The sequence below is a fragment of the Brachyhypopomus gauderio genome, chromosome 12 (assembly GCF_052324685.1).
Source record: "Brachyhypopomus gauderio isolate BG-103 chromosome 12, BGAUD_0.2, whole genome shotgun sequence".
NCBI classification, from domain to species: Eukaryota; Metazoa; Chordata; class Actinopteri; order Gymnotiformes; family Hypopomidae; genus Brachyhypopomus; species Brachyhypopomus gauderio.
Genome location: NC_135222.1, coordinates 4,324,938 through 4,345,419, shown reverse-complemented (window position 1 = coordinate 4,345,419; position 20,482 = coordinate 4,324,938). Strand labels below are relative to the sequence as shown.

At 50.8% G+C, this 20,482-nt stretch overlaps 1 long non-coding RNA gene across 1 annotated transcript; it reads right to left on the bottom strand.

Annotated features, from left to right (window-relative positions):
- Positions 1 to 4,789: 4,789 nt before the first annotated feature.
- LOC143528376 (uncharacterized) lies at positions 4,790 to 11,582 on the bottom strand. The gene is made up of 3 exons (XR_013134443.1): positions 10,821 to 11,582; positions 5,234 to 5,331; positions 4,790 to 4,853 (listed from the first exon to the last, which is right to left on the bottom strand). It is a non-coding gene; the product is annotated as an uncharacterized LOC143528376 (long non-coding RNA).
- Positions 11,583 to 20,482: the final 8,900 nt, after the last annotated feature.

The window sequence follows — 20,482 nt, the reverse complement described above, 5'->3', positions numbered from 1 at the left end:
GGTCCTGTTCTAGGTGCGGTGCTGTGCCTCCCGGAACAGTCTTTCATGGTTTTGTGTCTGTAAACCGCTGCTGTCTGTTCAGATGATCGTCTGTGTGCGATACTACAAAGACAGAACTTGATTAAATTTGCTTAGGCAGGTTTAGGTGAGGCGGAGTCAGCAGAGTTGAGAGGCGGAGTGAGAGAGAGACACGCCCCTATTCACCTCCCCACTGAGCTCTTCTGTGTACCAGGGCAGCTGGCTAAGGCTCCTACATCCCAGCTACCACTCTGAGTTATATAATCGGCCTCGCATGTCTAGGGTGAGGGTGCATGTGTGTGTGTGTGTGTGTTGTGTGTGTGTGTGTAGTCGGTCTGGAGCAGATTGCACACGGCATGTTGCGGATGTAGCAGGGTTCGGCACGGCTGAAGATCGGCTAAGCTTGTCTTCCTGCCGACATCACTGTGAGAGAGACAGAGTGAGTGAGTGGAGTGTGTGTGTGTGTGTGTGTGTGTGTGTCTGTATGCACTTGCGCACTGTGTCTCCTCAACCTAATGAGGGGCAGTGTGTGTTGAGTGTCCCCTGGTTCAACTCAACAGCTGCTTGCTGTCCGGCTCTTGCAAACACATCTTGCTGTGATGTTGGACACTCATCACTCACTATATGTATGTTATGTGTATGTGTGTGTGTGTGTGTGCATGTGTGTATCTGTATGTGTGTGTCTGTGTGAGTGAGCGAGTGTGTGTGTGTGTCCGTGTTTTGTATGTGTGTATCTCTGTGAGTGAGCGAGTGTGTGTGTGTGTATGTGCGTGTATGTGTGCACGTGTGTGTGTGTAACCACTATGTGGGGCTCAGCTTTGATCTTCCCTGTTCATCCAGACACACTAAATTGCTCTTCTAAACAATCGGATTTGTACAGACATTTCAGTGAAGCCACACTAACACCAGTCCTATAAGGCCTTCTTCACTGCTTCTTTATCCCCAATTTCCTGGCAATAGCCCAATTCCTCCTAACCTCCACGCAAGCCCTCGCCCGTGTACTATTACTACAAAAATATGGCAGTAATGGGCCTAAAGACGGGATGAGAAGCACAAACGAATCAAGTAAGACAGTTGTGGTTTCAGTGAAATAGGAACTCCTGTAAAAGTACAACTAGCCTACTAACAAAGCAGAAAAGTGTCAGGACTAAACACAACCCAGTGGCCCATAAGAGTTCAATCCAACCTAAACTGCATATAGCAGCACAGGAGCAAAAACCACTGCCATTCTTCTCTTTGTGTGATGATTTTGCTCTTTGTGATACTTTTGATAAAGTAAAATCAAAATTACTGAAAGCAAGACGTACGACAAACTGCAAACCCATCCATATTCCACCGCAACAACACCTGAATGAATAAATTATAAATTAGTTTCTGCATAAATGTACTTAAGTACAAGTAAAAATATTTTTAAATCCTCCATCAAAATGTGTACTTAATTTCAAGTAATTGAGTGAATGTAACTAACCAGCTTGGACTAATAGTTTAAAATTAGGGCACGATCATTAAATCGGCATTCATTCAGTCCCAGTGGGTATCAGATGTTGTACACCAGAAATAACGCCTGCTGTCTGATTCAACACAGGGGGAAGCTGGAATCAGTAACCCCAGCAGCACTGGTGCATTCATAATGTTTTGATGAAAACTCAAGGGGTTATCGCTGCCTTCCTGTAGTTATTACAGATTTTCGCATGACCCCATTTTAGACTCGGACGACCCGGAAGGGTTTCACGACCAAGGATCTGGGCGTCAGCTCTCTGCATGCTCCCACTTAGTGTGAAAGCCACTTTCCGTGACCAAATCAAAGGCCCTTCGAACCCACCACTGGAGGTCGCCCCACATTCTATCACGGGCCGTGAATACAAACGGCCCGGACTCTTAGCATCCAACATACGGCAGGCGCTGAATATTCTAAAACATGGCTAGCGCCCTTCGTGATGTTGACTGCCCTGCGCGTTTCCGGAATGGTCCGTCCTGGACGGCAGCCTCGAGGGGCTGTTCCGTTCAGCCCAGTGTCAGGGAATGAGATTAGCCCACACTGCAGACAGACCCATCCACCCACACCCCCCTTGCCTGGCTTTAATTAGCAGCCTGCTAGACTCCCAATCCAGGCGTGCTCAAGAAGAGAACCCAAGACACGGAAGAAAGGACCAACGTGGCTCCTGACATCATTTCCGACGTAAGCCACCACATGCCGATTAAATTACACGGCAAATTTTCCATCATGAAAGAAACCGAAGAACACAGCTTTGGCATTGACCACGCAAACCAGGCCAACACAGGCTGCAAAGGCAAACCGGGCCAGCACAGGCTCCGAAGCAAACTGGAGCGATTGAAATATGATGCAAACCATCGAAAATCTCCCCCACCCAATCGTCCCCCAGAGACGCCGCACGCGATGCACACAGAGGGAAACGCAGACACCCGCGCCCGGGGGTTTTGTCCAAACGCTATCATCTGTACACAGTCAGGCACCAACGCCACACGGAAGCAGGCGCCGCTAAACGTCACTCCACTACGGTTCTGGAGTTGGAAGATGAAATAAATGTGTTGAAAATGAAAAGCAAACTAGCGGGAATGAGGATTACATGTTTTAGTCTTAATATTCAATATATTTCACACACACACACACACATTAAATGTTTACTAAGGAGTGGTAGTAAAAAAATCATTTTAAAATCCTGCCTGCATTTTCTTTTCCTTTTCCCTCCCTTATCCTGATGTCTTATTCATTCCTTCTTTCACCTTGTTTCTCTCACTTTTCCTCCCACCCCTCCTGTCTCTCCATTTCTCTTTGACTCCTCGTGCTATTTATCAGGTCTTTTTTTCCTCTTTACTATCCATCTGGATTTATATCTGTTTTTCCTCCTTTTCCACCCATCTCTCTGTCATACTCATTCATTCTGTTCCCCCCCCCACCACCATCACCATCACACCCCATAGGTATGAGGTGGTATTGCTCCCGGAGAGAGTTGAGCATGTCAGTGTGAATCAGGGAGAGGAGTTGGGCATGAGCTAAGTGGACAGCAGGGCATTAACCCTCTCTTCCTCTTCCTCACCTCTCCTTCAGGGCATTAACCCACTCTTCCTCACCTCTCCTTCAGGGCATTAACCCTCTCTTCCTCTTCCTCACCTCTCCTTCAGGGCATTAACCCTCTTTTCCTCTTCCTCACCTCTCCTTCAGGGCATTAACCCTCTCTTCCTCTTCCTCACCTCTCCTTCAGGGCATTAACCCTCTCTTCCTCTTCCTCACCTCTCCTTCAGGGCATTAACCCACTCTTCCTCTTCCTCACCTCTCCTTCAGGGCATTAACCCTCTCTTCCTCACCTCTCCTTCAGGGCATTAACCCACTCTTCCTCTTCCTCACCTCTCCTTCAGGGCATTAACCCTCTCTTCCTCTTCCTCACCTCTCCTTCAGGGCATTAACCCTCTCTTCCTCTTCCTCACCTCTCCTTCAGGGCATTAACCCACTCTTCCTCTTCCTCACCTCTCCTTCAGGGCATTAACCCTCTCTTCTCTTCCTCACCTTTCCTTCAGGGCATTAACCCTCTCTTCCTCTTCCTCACCTCTCCTTCAGGGCATTAACCCTCTCTTCCTCTTCCTCACCTCTCCTTCAGGGCATTAACCCACTCTTCCTCTTCCTCACCTCTCCTTCAGGGCATTAACCCTCTCTTCCTCTTCCTCACCTCTCCTTCAGGGCATTAACCCTCTCTTCCTCTTCCTCACCTCTCCTTCAGGGCATTAACCCACTCTTTCCTCTTCCCTCACCTCTCCTTCAGGGCATTCCTTCCTCCTTGACCATCTCAGAGGACTGCCCTCACACACAGGGCAGAGTTGACTAGTCTTCTGTGCTTCCTAAATGCACGTTCTAACCAGAACCATCACACATAAACCCACGCATGTATGCCCAGTTCGTGCCCAGCCATGAACACACCTCCGTCAATGTTGCGTGTTTCCAAAAGCACTTTGAAATTCAGGATAGGTGTAGCGAATAAAGGTGCGCTACACCACCCCCCCCCCCCCTCCTCCATCCGTAGTGGAAGTGAGTGTAAAACACCCTGGTGTAACGGTAGAGAGGGTTGATGAATGAACACGGAGTTGCGTGCTAGCTCTGCGTATGGCGCACAGTCTAATACACCATCGCAAATGAGGTCGAAGGACTATTTCATGGCCATCACCAAATGAATCATTCACTAAAAGGGAGAGGAGAACGTTCAGTTGGCTGTCTGCGGCATGGGGGAGGGGAGGGGCGATGATGAATTATAAACGCATGAAAATAAGGAGGACGGCTGTCGAAACAAGTCTTGGTGTACATGACAGGTTTAACTGGCTAAATATAGCCTGCTGGGCTCGCCGCGCCGCGAGACCGCCGAGTCGCTGTTGCTTCACATTATTTACGTGTCTGTGCCTGCGCCCCTAAACTCTTCCCTCCCTCACTCTCCATCCATTCCTCTCACGACGTCTCTTCCTCCACCGCTTCTATCTCTCTCACTCCTCTTTTCCATCCATCACTCCCTCTGTCCTCACTCTCTCCCTCTCCTCCTTCACTTGTTTCATCTGTCCCCCCCCCCCCCCCCCCTCCGGGTCGCGAGCTCACACATCACAAAGACATAAATGCACACACACAAGCTCTGGTGCAGTAGACCCAAACTACGCTTTAACACATCAACTCTGCTCAGGTGCAACTCACTATCGAAAATCCCCGCTTTGCCAGCTAACAGGCTTTGGCGAGCCGGTGTGTGTGCGTATGGGTGAGAGGCCCGGGACTCACCATGATGTAGTGCCTCTGCATTTCAGTCTTTTCGCTCGCAAGCTTCTCACATTCCAGCTTCAGGCTACGGATTTAGGGAACAGAACCGTTAGCTCCGGCAGCCAAGAGCGAAAAAGCTGCACAGGTCTGCTTCAGATCGATATAATTTGATCCAGCGGCTCTGACTATGCTACAGCTAAACAGACCAGTTAGGAAGCACAGCCATCGAGTGAACTGTTGAGCAAACTACCTGATTCACAAATAAAACGTCAAGAGTTTCTGCAACAGTTACTACATGCCTAATATAAGGTAATCTCCACCTCCACGCTTTGATTCAGGTCGTGTTGCTACTGAGATCGGATTAAACTGGTCTGAGATCACTAAATGATCATTGCACTGTATTGATTATCATACTGCAATGATCAGTAACGCCCGAGGCCAAACCTGGGGACAGAGGTCACCTACCTGTGGTACTGAGCCTGAAGGAACTGGAACTCCTCCTTAATGCGGTCCAGTGTCTCCAGGACGGTGAACTTGAAGGACTGGCCAGGCTGCAGAGGAACCTGAGAGAGAGAGAGAGAGAGAGAGAGAGAGAGAGAGAGAGATGAGGGTCATCTTAGACAATTCATCAGGCCACAAATGCCTCCAGTAGTTCAGTTCATATCGCTGCACGCCTGAATCCACGCGCCTGTATCAGTAGAATGCGCTCGTGCGTGATATAATGTGTTCTGCAAGACAGCAAAGGGTTCTGAAAGATCTCCCTTAATCAAAGTATACACACTCAGTTAGAATGAAATGTGGAAAAAAAGGAATCCGTTAAAGCGAGTGATCTTGTGCATGAATAGCGAAGGCCACTCCGAATCACGAGGAGTGCAGTCCGCTCGAGAGACTGTGGAATGCTTTTTTATCTTATAAAAAAAATAGCAGTACGCTTTGCTAACACACGGCACTCTTGAGCGTAAGAGAAGGAATGTTAGCGACATGATTCAGCTCCACGTTCCCGTGATTAGTGGGCGCGCGACAGCTACTGATCCGACACCGTCGTCCCACTTCAGCGTCTCAGCTGTCACGAGGTCGATCGCGGGACCGATCAGTAGGGCACGCGCTCGCCTCGCGCGCTCCGCTGCGATTAGACAGCGCCCTTGTTTACACACACCGTAACTCGCTAATTCCCTCACTTACACCCAGTCTGTTCGTTTATTCTCAGTGCTTTTAATGCGGACCGGTTCTGAAAATGGCCGTCTTTGCAATCCTATCACCCTTTTTGTGGACCGTGTTTCTTTTTTCTTTTGCGACGAGAGTCCGGCAAGTTCTGTGCGGAGCGGCTCCAAGATTGGCAGTTTCAGTAGGAGCTTAATTAGTCTAGACAAGTGAAATTCAATTAAATTTCAATTAAGCTAACGGTGGAGGTCAGCCACTCCGTGGGCTTTCCAGTAATTAAGCACTAGGCTCAGAGCTCGTGGGACCATGGGGGTGCAGCTGAGGGTTCTGTCCCCATATCCCCGCTGACCTACACACACACACACACACACACACACACACACAAACACACAGAGCGAGAGAGAGAGTGAGAGATAGTTTGTAGTTTGTGTAGTTATCTGTGGCTAAAATCTTTCAGAGCACTATTGGACTCACACAAAACCCACAAAAGAAACACAAAAGAATAAAATCAGATCTAGACAGGACCAAAAATGTAGCTACAGGAATACGGGTCACATGCTAATCACCACTTCCTACTGTGTATAACTTTAAGGGCTATAACAGAAATACCATTTTTGGGGAGCGTCAAACAGTAATCAGTTCTGAAGTCATAAAAAGGATTTGATGCACAGCAGATGGTGGTGGTGGTGGGGAGTGTACACACACACACACACTCACACACACTCACACACGCACGCACACCACACACACACACACACACTCACGCACACACACACACACACACTCATGCACGCACGCACACACACACACACACACACACTCTCGCACACACACAAACACAGACATGCATGCACATACACACGTACATGCAAAACCAGAGTTAGAAACGGAGCATGAAACAGTCCGAATACTAACATCCCAAACTGATACAGTTAATATGGGTTGGTGTGTGAGCACGCGCGCATGTGTGGGTGGTGTACGTGTGTGTGTTGACAGCAATGAGATTCAAACAGACAGCCATGTGGGACAGTAGTCAGTGAGTTCGAATGGGTAGGAGCAGGCTGAGGAGAAATAGAGGCAGAACAAAAGAGAGAGCTAGAGGGAGAGAGAGAGAGAGAAAGAGGGAATGAGAGAGAGGGAGAGAGAACAAGAGAGAAACAGAGGGGGCCAGGGAGGGAGGGGAAGCCACGTGAGTGACGGGACAGCGACGGTTCAGCCCGGCGTGGGTGGGGAGGAGGTCCGTGCGTCCAGAAACGTGGGCACGTATGTGACGTCCGCGCCACCGTCTCCCCACGTCTTCCCAGACAGCCTGGGCACGGCCACGCGATAATCATCCCCCAGTGAAAGGCCAAGCAAAGCAAGAGCGCAGAAAGAGACGGGGGGGGGGGGGGGGGGGGGACGGACGCCAGTGTGTGGTAGGACGATCATGCGTGCTGTGATCCTGGGAGCTTTTCACTCTCTTTGAACCCTTCTCCTCCTTCTCGCCATTCCTCAGCCCTCCGAGGCAGATCGGGCTCCTCGTCTCCGCACCCGCTGCCCGTTGGGATGAGAGCCACGACCGGATCCTCCAACACCCTCCAGCCCCGTTGGCAGGCCGCTCGAAGGCGCCGTCGCCGGCTGCGGGGGGGGTCCCAGCTCAGGGCAACCGGGCCAGCGTGCAGCCCCACCAACCCCGGGCAGCCTGAGCAGACTGGTGGTGCTTACGCAACATCTGAAGCTTGCCGGCACGTCTGAAACCATGTTTAGCACTCTGGAGGGACGGAGCATGGCCGTGTGGCTGTCCCTGTGGCTTCTTAGCAGCTCACTTCAGAACCCCCACACCCACCTCATCCACCTCCCTCCACACACATACCCCCCCCCACAACCTGCTTCTCCCCCCACCCCCCATACTGCCCCCCCCCCCCACCTTCTCGGGCTTGGCTGAGATCCGCTATCCAGTTCTGGATTAGAAAATGCGTGCTGGCAGCGAGATGAAGCCTGGTGCTGTTCCAAATCCATTCTCAGATCACGCCTTGCCCAGCACCACCCCCCCAACACACACACACACACACACACACACACACACCCATAGATACCCCCCCCCCACCCCCGACCGTGACTTTACGAGGGATGGGAGAAAGGGCGATTCAGAAAGGAAACGTCTGATCTGATCTCATAACTGACCTTCACTCCCGTTACAGCGCGTAAATGTAATGAAGACCCAGTGCTCCGCAGTCAGAGGAGGGACGCCGAGCCACTCCACACACACACACACACACACACACACACACACACACACACTCCTCGCCCGTCTGCAGGAGCAGGAGTGACGGGGAGGCGGAAGCCAAAATGAGCAGCTCCACACTGAGGCAGCATGTGTGAATTCTGGGGCTGGATATTTGGCTTAAGCGCTTTACTTGGCCACCTGATCTCACACACACACACACACACGCAAGCGCTAACAGACATATATGGCTGTGACATTTTGAGCTGATATATAAACGCAGGAGGGAGAGAGGCTCCAGCAGTATCGGGCTCTGTCTTTTTGTGTGATTAGGCTCATAATAAGAGTGCTTGCTGTGATCAAAGGCGTGGATCATACACACGCCCTCAGCCACACACCTCTCCGCCCGCCCCTCCTTCTCTCGCAGGCTCTCAGCTCCTCTACTCTCACTGCCGTTTGGCGTTTGCCCCCTTCTGGAGCCACAGACAGCAGGTCTATGACCCGGGGGGGGGGGGGGGGGGGGGGGGGGGGGTCATAGTGCTCATAGTGCCCCCGCTCTACTCCGCACGTGTGCACGTGCACACACACACCTTTACGAAACATGCACACACAAAACCATCAGTGTGCAAAGTGCCAGGTACCTTTGGTGAATAAAGCATCGCTCAGGAGTTACACACACACACACACACACACACACACACACACACACACACACACACACACACACACACACACACACACACACGCCCACATTACATGACCGTATAGGGTTACCTACTCTCCTGTTAATGGTGTGTGTTGTATACAGCAGTTGTCAAACAGCTCCCTAGCCCTCATCTGGGGGACTGGGCTCACGTTTCTAGCGCCTGGCGTGACCCGGGCCCGCGTGCCCACCTCGCCGTTCCGACTACGCGCGGCATCTGCCCTTCGGCACCGATCAAAGAGCGCCGAGGTGCGATGCCAAAGTCCCAGACCCGTTCTAACGCAAACCGCACAAACCGTCTCAGATCAGCAGAAGAGCGCCCCATCCTTCTCACCATGGGGCGGATTTGGGCTCCTGCATTCAGCAGCCGCAGGACGCCAACGGTAGGGGGCAGTAGTGAGCAGTGCCTCTGTCAGTCGCGACTGCGTTTACCGTGATTGCTTTTTTGCCCTGGGGTACAGCCTGCTTCCCACTTCAACTAACACCAGTGGAACCAATTACCACCACCACGGCCAGCGCTCGCTGTCTAGTTCGCAAAGCAGGTCTTAACCCGTTCACGGGACACACGCACAAACACACCACACGCACACAAGCAAGCAAAACAGAGCGAGGATTCCTTCCAGAGAGGCAGGCACACCACACGGTGATGCCACTGCTCATCACATGTCAGTTGTGTAAGATCAGGAAGCTCAAAGGGGCGACGTGTACGGGGCTGATGTTCAACTCGTGTTCTCGATCGTCACTTTTGCATTTCTAGACGGCGACGTTGGTGATGTCGGCGAGGCCGGCGTGCGCGGCTCACGGAGGGTTTACCACGATCCGTCTCGCTGTTTGGCAGCTCGGCAGCTGTAGAAATTCCCGCACGCTGACATGTTGCAAATGCCCGGGACGCGTTTGTTTCCTGAGTTCTCTCACACCTTACCACTGCTGCCGGCCAGAAAGCCTTTCTGCAGCGCCTTCAACCCTCCAGAGTTTATTCACCGTGGAGAAAGTTCTCTCTCTCTTTCTCTCTCTCTCTCTTTATATCACCCCCCCCCCCCCCTTTATATCACCTCCTCCCCCCACTTTGGTCCTGACCCTGTGTGACTGCGTCTGCACAGAGACATTCTGAAGGGCTAGTGATTAGCCACTAATAAGTAGGTTTTTTTTAAGGGGAAAATGCCTGTTAGGCAGTGATAGATTGGGGAGTGCTATGCAGGGTGATATTTCATGCAGGCGATCACTGAGACAGTCCTGGGCTAATCGCTTCACGCTGTCTCTGGCTATAGAGGCTGGCTGTGGCATATTCGGCCCAGTGAGACAGAATTACAGATTCTCTGTGGTCTCAGGTGGGAACACATGAAACAGGACCTGACCCACATGTTTTCACCCCACAGCTGATAACAAGTACGCTTGCTGTGACTGGTCCTGTTTCTTACCACGGACTCAACTGTGCAACACTGGCAGAGGGTTATTATACGAAGTACAATACACACACACACACACACACACATACACAGAGTACTATTCTACCCACACAACTTAAAATAAACCTGCTCTTGAGAACACCTGGGTGCAGCTGACAGGCCTATGTGTGTGTGTGTGTGTGTGTGTGTGTGTGTGTGTGTCTGTGTGTGTGTGTGTGTGTGTCTGTGTGTGTGCACGTGTCTACGTGTGTGTGTGATTGAAAGCCTCTGAAGAAAGACATCTCTCTCACACCGATTGTTTCATCTGCCTCATGCCTCCTCTTACAGCTCACTCTCATTGAAATAGAGAGGCAGAGTGTGTGTGAGTGCGTGTGTGTGTGTGTGTGTGTGTGTGTGTGTGTGTGTGTGTGTGTGTGTGTGTGTGTGTGTGTGTGGTGTGTGTGTGTGTGTGAGTGTGTGTGTGCACATAGGCGTGTGTGCACGCAGGCGTGTGTGTGTGTGTGTGTGTGTGCGCGCAGGTGTGTGTGTGTGTGTGTGTGTGTGTGTGTGTGTGTGTGTGTGTGTGTGTGTGTGACTTACCGGGTGTCTACCCTGTGGGTACATGATCAGTAGAGGAAAAGTTCTGCTGCTGGGGGTCCGGTGGCCAGTGGAGCCCCCCCTGGCCTCTGCTCCTGTATGGAGGGGGATTTGGCTGGAGACGGAGCCCAGAATCCGGTGCCGAGAGCCCGGTTCTACCCTCGGCGTGGCCCGTCCGGAGCCTGGAGCCCTTCGCTTCCGCGGGCAGTCAGCTCATCCAACGCGGGCACGCTGAGACCAGGACACCCCCCCCTCCCCTTGCCGATACCTTCAGGACCGCCCCACCTTTCTCCTTAGAGGACCCAAAGTCACACTCACAGCTGTCTTCCCTACTCTCTCTCTCTCTGATACGTCCGACGAAGCCGCGAGGTCCGAGGAACCACGTCCAGCTGTCCTCCTCCTCCTCTTCGTCTTCCTCAAAGCTCGCCGCGGAGCCACAGAAAACAAACACGCACCTCCATCTGAATCAGGCGCCGACCTCCTTCCTCTCGTAACAGAGAGACACAAACCCGAAACTAAAAGGTTTCCTTTTTTTCCCCCTCTCCAGCCGGACTCTGAAAGAAGAGAAGAAAAAAGAAAAAGGATGGTGTGGGGAGAGAAGAACCTGGGGTGAGAGAGAGCGCTTTGTTTTTAATCTAAATCTAGAGAGAGTGAAAAAAAACACACACAGAGGAAAGCAGGAAAGAACAGCAGGTCAGTGGAAGATCCAGCAGGCTTTTCAGCAGCGAGCCCTAGACTGTAATATATTGTGCCTGTTGGCTCCAATACAAACAAGCCAGCCTGCTCAGGCTGCATTTAAGGTGGCCCGGCACAGATAGCAAAGTGGGGAGGGTGGGAGTGAGGGGGAGGAGACAGAGTGAGAGAGAGACAGATCCTTTTTAGGGGGGGTGGTGGATGGTGGTGGGGGGGGGGGTGTCTGACCAATGCTGACAGCAATACACGCATGTGATGTATGGAATGATAACAGACATCTCTTTTAAGCAATCTGTGCGCTGGCAGTGGTCTACACACACCCGGATTCAAAACACGGAGCACAACAGAAGGGGAAATGAGGGAGGAAGAGTCGAGAAAAGAGAGAGGGAGAGAGAGACATGAGAAAGAGAGGAAGAGAAAAACATGAGAAAGAGAGAGTGAGAGAGAGACGAGAAACAGAGTGAGAGAGACATAAGAGAGAGCCATGAGAAAGAGAGAGGGAGAGAGAGAGACACTAGAAAGAGTGAGCGTGAAAGAGATTCCAATATGAGAAATGATTCAATTTGCAAGCAATTCTGTGAAGGCACCCGGCGTGTCCATCCACACCTTCTAGGTTGTGCTTGTGATAGATGAACATTTATTTGCCCTTTGAGAAGCACGCAGGCCAGTTTTTATCTTAATGACTTTGGTCATGATTGCCTCGCCCATCCATAGCCAGTTCACCCTCAGCACGCCCGCACACGCTCTCTCACTCACGTTCCTCCTGTGACGACTTCATAACTACTCACACCACACAGGCTCAGAACCATCCCAAAATGTCACTGCCTTCTCTCTCTCCGGCTCCTGTCCCCCGTTCTTTCTCTCCTTCTGTATCCGTACCTCTCTGTCTACGCCACTCAATCCCAACTCCTGTCCCCCCCACACACACACACACCCCTCTCCCGGAGGTGTTTTCCCTCCCGTCATCCCATAGCCCGCGACCCCTCCCAGGTCAGGGATTGCCCTAATCAGCGTTATCTAATTGTGAGGATTAGGCAGGTAATTATTCACATGAGCCTCCCAGTGCCCGACGCCCATGGAGCACGGTAATTACCGCCGTCGCCGTTGCCGAGGCTGCCGTTGCCGAGGCTGCCGTTGCCGGGGCTGCCGTTGCCGTGGCGCTCAAACAGCCGACCTGTGCAGAGAGAAGTGAGGATGGATCCAGTAAGATCCCCACACTAATGTTCAGGCTTTTCTGCACTCTTCGTGCCAGCAGTTGCCTGGGTTAAAAGTACAGTGTGGTCCTCGTGCTCAATTAGCGCACATCCCATCACGTACAGCACTTTATGGTTTATATCTACATTGTAAGTATTTAGCTGACGTTCTTGTCAGGAGCAACGTACAACAGCGTGTTGTCATCCTGTGGAAGTACAGCAGGGTGAGGTCAAAGATACCTGTGAACTAGAATACTGCTAAACACAGGAATCAGTGCTGTATGTACACACACACACACACACACATTATATATATATATATATATATATATATATATATATATATATATATATATATATATATATATATATATATATATATATATATATATATATATATGCATTTTTTCTATTTGTTTTGACATGCTTGGCTCAGCCAAGCAGTCCTACGTCAGGTGTGCCTGGGCCAGGAAATCACAAACAGATGCTGTGACACATCCTCACTGTGCCCAGTCTGGAACCTGGAACCAGTCTGCCTGACTGGAACCCAGAACCACTGGACTCCCCACTGCCAGGAGAAAAAGACAAAGTTGGACAAATTATTTATTCTGAACGGAACTACAGACGCCAGCTATGGCAACAAGGGACATGACGAAGTCTTAACTTACATTTGTAGTGCCTCAGTCTTTTAAAACTTATTTTGAACAGATGCCCTTTACGTGAACTCAGCCGATGTTAATGCATAGAAACAGTGAACAGTTAGACCTGTGTGCCTGTAGAAACCCAGTGTCCTATTCACTAGATCACCGAGTAATTAGGCTACAAAATAGCAACGCCTGCTCCCATGAGACTACACTCTTATTTTCTACCGGAAAAATAAGATAAATAAAACATGACAGTAAGGGGGCCACATTATTCCTCATAATTCACTCCAATTCACTGATGACCTAGTAAGCTTTGCTTATTGATAACAGAAAATGTATCGATCGACATTCCCCTAAACAAAAGGCGCCTAATATCGCTTTTTAAAAATGAGACATTTTCTACTCAAAGGGAATTGGGCAATACAGCAACTCACACCGTAAACGTGCAAGTTTACGTGACCTAGTTTACATGTAAGGATGACCTGCATCTGTAGACCTGCCCTTCTGATACCAAGAACAGGGAGGTGAGCAGAGGTGAAGGTTTATAACCCAACGTAAAGCTGTACAAAAGCTAACCTGCATATAGATAGGTTCACTTCTAGGAAAACATCAACATTATTATGCGACAAGTTGCAACGACGACTAACGGTACTTTTGGGGGTTGAACAACGCATGTTCTGAATATTATAGTTAATTTTAAAGGACCGGACACACTTCGAATGCTTGGATATTGTTTTTTTAACGAATGTATATTTTTTTCCTTATAGAAGAAAAGAAATGTGGATTAAATTCAAATATTAAAACAATAAACAGTCTCAAAGAAATATTTAATAACGTTTCGGCTAGCTGCTCTCATCCTCCAAGTCCACCTTAAACGCTCGGGACTGTGGGAGAGTCTCTTCGTTGGTCTGATTGGTTAAAGTGACCCACACATCCCAGCCAATGAACGCGCTAATGTCCCACGTTGTGTCTTGACATCATATGGTAAAACCGACCAATCCTAGCGCTTGTGGCTATTGACTGGCTGCGGGCGATGAAACAGGGAGGTGTGCGGTCTATGGGGATTGTGGGCATTGAAGTTTCAATTATTCCGCACACCCCCCCCACCCCAAACCCGGCTGTCAGTCACGCCACATAAATGCTCGGTAAATTCCGCTGTTAATTTCAAGCGTACCTATGCCCCTAACAGCAAAGCTAAGCAACAGTGCAAGCTGATTTTCTAATTCCTCAACAATTAATATAAATCACAAAATATTCTCTTTGTATTGTAGGTTACTGCCACATTATTAGATACTGTATTCCTGGCTGTCTTATTACGCTCTGCAGATGTGAGTGAGAAGAGACCTGGTTTAACATTGTTATTTAGGAGCACGCTGGTTCCATTGAAAAAGAACACTGGACCATTACATTTAGAAAGGTGTGGTGTCTGCACACATGATCAGATCTGAGCCTCCTGTACATCTCCTCATCTGTCAACCAAAATGTGTGTGTGTGTGTGTGTGTGTGTGTGTGTGTGTGTGTGTGAGTGTGCGTGTGCGTGTGTGTGTGTGTGTGTGTGTGTGTGTGTGTATGTGTGTGTGTGTGTGTGTGTGTGTGTGTGTGTGTATGTGTGTGTGTATGTGTGTGAGTGTGTGTGTGTGTGTGTGTGTGTGTGTGTGTGAGTGTGTGTGTGTGTGTGTGTGTGTGTGTGTGTGTATGTGTGTGTGTGTGTGTGTGAGTGTGTGTGTGTGTGTGTGTGTGTGTGTGTGTGTGTGTGTGTGTGTGTGTGTGTGTGTGACAGCCCCTTTGTCAGCAACTATCGATTGCTCTGATAGATAGGATCTATTCCCTAACCAAGCTTGGCACCCACTGCTAACCCCACCACCACCACCTTCACCTGCTAACCCCACCACCACCACCACCCGCTAACCCCACCACCACCACCCGCTAACCCCACCACCACCACCACCCGCTAACCCCACCACCACCACCCGCTAACCCCACCACCACCACCACCCGCTAACCCCACCACCACCACCCGCTAACCCCACCACCACCACCACCCGCTAACCCCACCACCACCACCACCACCCGCTAACCCCACCACCACCACCACCACCTTCACCTGCTAACCCCACCACCACCACCTTCACCTGCTAACCCCACCACCACCACCCGCTAACCCCACCACCACCACCACCCGCTAACCCCACCACCACCACCCGCTAACCCCACCACCACCACCACCCGCTAACCCCACCACCACCACCACCACCTTCACCTGCTAACCCCACCACCACCACCTTCACCTGCTAACCCCACCACCACCACCTTCACCTGCTAACCCCACCACCACCACCCGCTAACCCCACCACCACCACCACCCGCTAACCCCACCACCACCACCACCACCCGCTAACCCCACCACCACCACCACCCGCTAACCCCACCACCACCACCACCACCCGCTAACCCCACCACCACCACCACCACCTTCACCTGCTAACCCCACCACCACCACCTTCACCTGCTAACCCCACCACCACCACCTTCACCTGCTAACCCCACCACCACCACCCGCTAACCCCACCACCACCACCACCCGCTAACCCCACCACCACCACCACCACCCGCTAACCTCACCACCACCACCACCCGCTAACCCCACCACCACCACCACCACCCGCTAACCCCACCACCACCACCTTCACCTGCTAACCCCACCACCACCACCCGCTAACCCCACCACCACCACCACCACCCGCTAACCCCACCACCACCACCACCACCTTCACCTGCTAACCCCACCACCACCACCTTCACCTGCTAACCCCACCACCACCACCTTCACCTGCTAACCCCACCACCACCACCCGCTAACCCCACCACCACCACCACCCGCTAACCCCACCACCACCACCACCACCCGCTAACCCCACCACCACCACCACCCGCTAACCCCACCACCACCACCACCACCCGCTAACCCCACCACCACCACCACCACCTTCACCTGCTAACCCCACCACCACCACCTTCACCTGCTAACCCCACCACCACCACCTTCACCTGCTAACCCCACCACCACCACCCGCTAACCCCACCACCACCACCACCCGCTAACCCCACCACCACCACCACCACCCGCTAACCTCACCACCACCACCACCCGCTAACCCCACCACCACCACCACCACCCGCTAACCCCACCACCACCACCTTCACCTGCTAACCCCACCACCACCACCTTCACCTGCTAACCCCACCACCACCACCCGCTAACCCTACCACCACCACCACCACCCGCTAACCCCACCACCACCACCACCACCACCCGCTAACCCCACCACCACCACCACCCGCTAACCCCACCACCACCATCTCCACCACCACCTGATAACCCCACCACCACCACCACCCGCTAACCCCACCACCACCATCTCCACCACCACCCGCTAACCCCACCACCACCACCCGCTAACCCCACCACCACCTTCACCTGCTAACCCCACCACCACCACCCGCTAACGCCACCACCATCACCCGCTAACCCCACCACCACCTTCACCCGCTAACCCCACCACCACCACCACCACCCGCTAACCCCACCACCACCACCCGCTAACCCCACCACCACCACCACCTTCACCTGCTAACCCCACCACCACCACCTTCACCTACTAACCCCACCACCACCACCCGCTAACCCCACCACCACCCGCTAACCCCACCACCACCACCACCCGCTAACCCCACCACCACCACCCGCTAACCCCACCACCACCTTCACCTGCTAACCCCACCACCACCTTCACCTGCTAACCCCACCACCACCACCACCACCACCCGCTAACCCCACCACCACCTTCACCTGCTAACCCCACCACCACCACCACCACCCGCTAACCCCACCACCACCACCACCCGCTAACCCCACCACCACCACCACCTCCACCACCACCTGCTAACCCCACCACCACCACCTCCACAAAAACTAACTTCATGCTGCAGCATCACACTACTGCTGACCACCACTACAGCATTATTACTGTTACGATTATTATTACTATTACACATCAGTACTAACCCATAGCATTATTACTATTATTAATACTATTACACATCAGTTCTCCCAATAGCATTATTACTATTATTATTACACATCATTACACATCAGCACTTCCCCATAGCATTATTACTATTACTATTACACATCAGCACTCCTGCATAGTATTATTACTATTACACATCAATACTCCCCCATTGTATTATTACTATTACACATCAGTACTCCCCCAGTAGCATTATTACTATTACACATCAGTACTCCCCCAATAGCATTATTACTATTACACATCAGTACTCCCCCAGTAGCATTATTACTATTACACATCAGTACTCCCCCAATAGCATTATTACTATTACACATCAGTACTCCATCAATAGCATTATTACTATTACACATCAGTACTCCCCCAGTAGCATTATTACTATTACACATCAGTACTCCCCCAATAGCATTATTACTATTACACATCAGTACTCCCCCAGTAGCATTATTACTATTACACATAAGTACTCCCCCAATAGCATTATCACAAGTTTGGTCTTGACATGAATGTGACTTTTATAGAGAATCCTTGCACCTACTGTTATATCATAGATCAATTACTGTAATTAAGAGGTAAAAGCACATTGGCCAAAGGCTCCTTTATCTTCCATGGTAATGGGGTTGTGATGTTGTCATTATCCAGGTGTAATTGTAGCAGTGTCTTTGTGCATGCTTGTGTGTGTGTGTGTGTGTGTTGGGGCGGTAACACGTCTGAGTAGCTCTCATAAAGGGCAGTCGTTTTATTTTTTGTCATAGCGGGCAGTGTGGAGCAGGGCCATGAAAAACCATCATACAACACACACACACACACACACACACACACACACACACACACACACACACACACACACACACACACACACACACACACACACACAGCTCGCACTCACCGTTCTCTGTGCACTGCCTTTGTATGGGCTGTAATGAAGCATATGCGCACACATATACCTATACACAAACTGTATGCCTTGTATATTATGGCACTTTGTTGTGCTCATGGAGCTGATCTCTACTGGTCTGGTTGTGTGTGGGGGCGTTTGTATTGTTCATGGCCATATTGCTATAAGTTTTTCAGTGAGCACCAGTGGCTTCTTTTTCTGTTTATGCTTCTACCTATTTCTTCATCCTTTTTTATCGTCAGTGGGTGACCTCGATGTGATGGGGAATACACGTCTGTGTGTAGAGCAACACAGGGCTAACCTGTTCATTAAGCTAATGACTGCTGCCGACTGAAGCTGTTTTCTAGCTGGCTGCCCTAAAAATGAATCCAGGACCTGCTTTACCAGCAGAGATGGCTTCATCCCATTTCACTCTGACTGGAAAGCTGACCTCAGATCAGCGGTAACCAAAAACCTCCGGCACAGGATAGGAGGTGGTTTGGTGCCTTTATTTGTGTGGTGGGAGCAGCGGGGAGCAGCGTGTGGGTGTGTGTGTGGCGTAGCGGCTGTGGGAACAGTAAAAATAGGGCAGAAGTGTGCGGCTTGCCTGGGTCGCGAGAGCTCTGAACATGGAGACCTGCACATGGAGAAATGTCTGAATGTTACATTATGAGGACAGGACAGTGAGGAATGTTCTCGGCTGGCTTTGGGACCACACATCTGTCGTGTGTGTGCGGGTTGACATCAAATGCCATTTCTAGGACCATACTGGAGTTTTGTCTCCCACATGAGAATCCTCTTCTCTTTCTGCCAAGGGTTGCTTTGTCTTCCTCTCTCGCTCTGATTCCCTCTTCCTTACTCACACACACACACACACACACACACACACACACACCCGCACACAGGCAATGGTTCATTATGTAAGTGTAAAATGCACTGGCAGAGATTCTGGTGAGCAGATGTAGCGTACGTGTTCGTGTGTGTGTGTACATGAATATGCGTGATGGGAGAGGCACGGCAAAAACAGCTAGCGCTCAAAAAAGATAAGCAAAGGAGGAGGTCCAAACAAGCGAGAGGAGGAGGAGGAGGAGAGAGAGAGAGAGAGAGAGAGAGAGAGAGGACACGAGGGAGAGAAAAACAGAGTGAGACGGAGCGATAGAGGTGGGTACAGCTCTTGGCTAAGGGGCAGACGGAAAATGTCAGTGCTGAAAAATTCCAGATGCCATGTTGTAGAATCCTGCGGGAATTCAGTTGTTTAAATGGCTTAAAAACAGCTGCGCTTGGTACACAGGGGAGAGTGGACAGAGGGAGAGAGTGAAAGAGAGTGAGAGAGACAGACAGAGAGAGACAGACAGAGACAGACAGAGATAGAGAGACTGAGATAGAGGGTGAGAAAAAGTGAAAAAAACATGCAAAGACTAAGTGTTAATTCTGTATACATATGGGCACATGCACTCGAGAGCAAAGGAGAGGACATAAACAAAGACACACACACACACACACACACACACACACACACACACACAATCACCAAATGGCGCTCAGTCACAAAATACAACATAAACACACTCAACATATTAATATACTATAGTATTAACACACTCTGGTCATAATAGCTCATCTGAACCAAACTCAGTGTGCACATATGAACATAAATCTACTGGTGAGGAACCCCCATCTCCATGTCATTATGAGCCTGATTATTAGTTAATCAGCTGAATTAACTGATCCCGGCCAGTCCTGGTGCTATATTCCAGATACATAAGCCACAAGGGCCAGTGGCCATGCAGCCGTCACAATGTTATTCTCTACATCTGACCTCACAGCGACCCAACCGGGACACACCCCAAACTGTTTAGATCATATATTGGTTTTTATATTTGGAATAGCTCTTCCAGAATGCTTCAAAGCCAAGACTCTACATATATTAGAGCTGGATGTATCCTCCTAGTATTTTGTAGCTGAGAAGTGAATGCATAATTGGCCTAAGAAAGGATATGATAAATGAAAGCCCTCTCTCTCTCTCTCTCTCTCTCTCTCTCTCTCTCTCTCTCTCTCTCTCGCAGCTGTGGAGGGGTCTGGCTGGTTGGCGCGGAGCCTGGCCCATGTCATGCCAATTAAGTTCAGCGGCTAAAAGTCTTCCATCTGGGACGGTCGCCCACTCCTG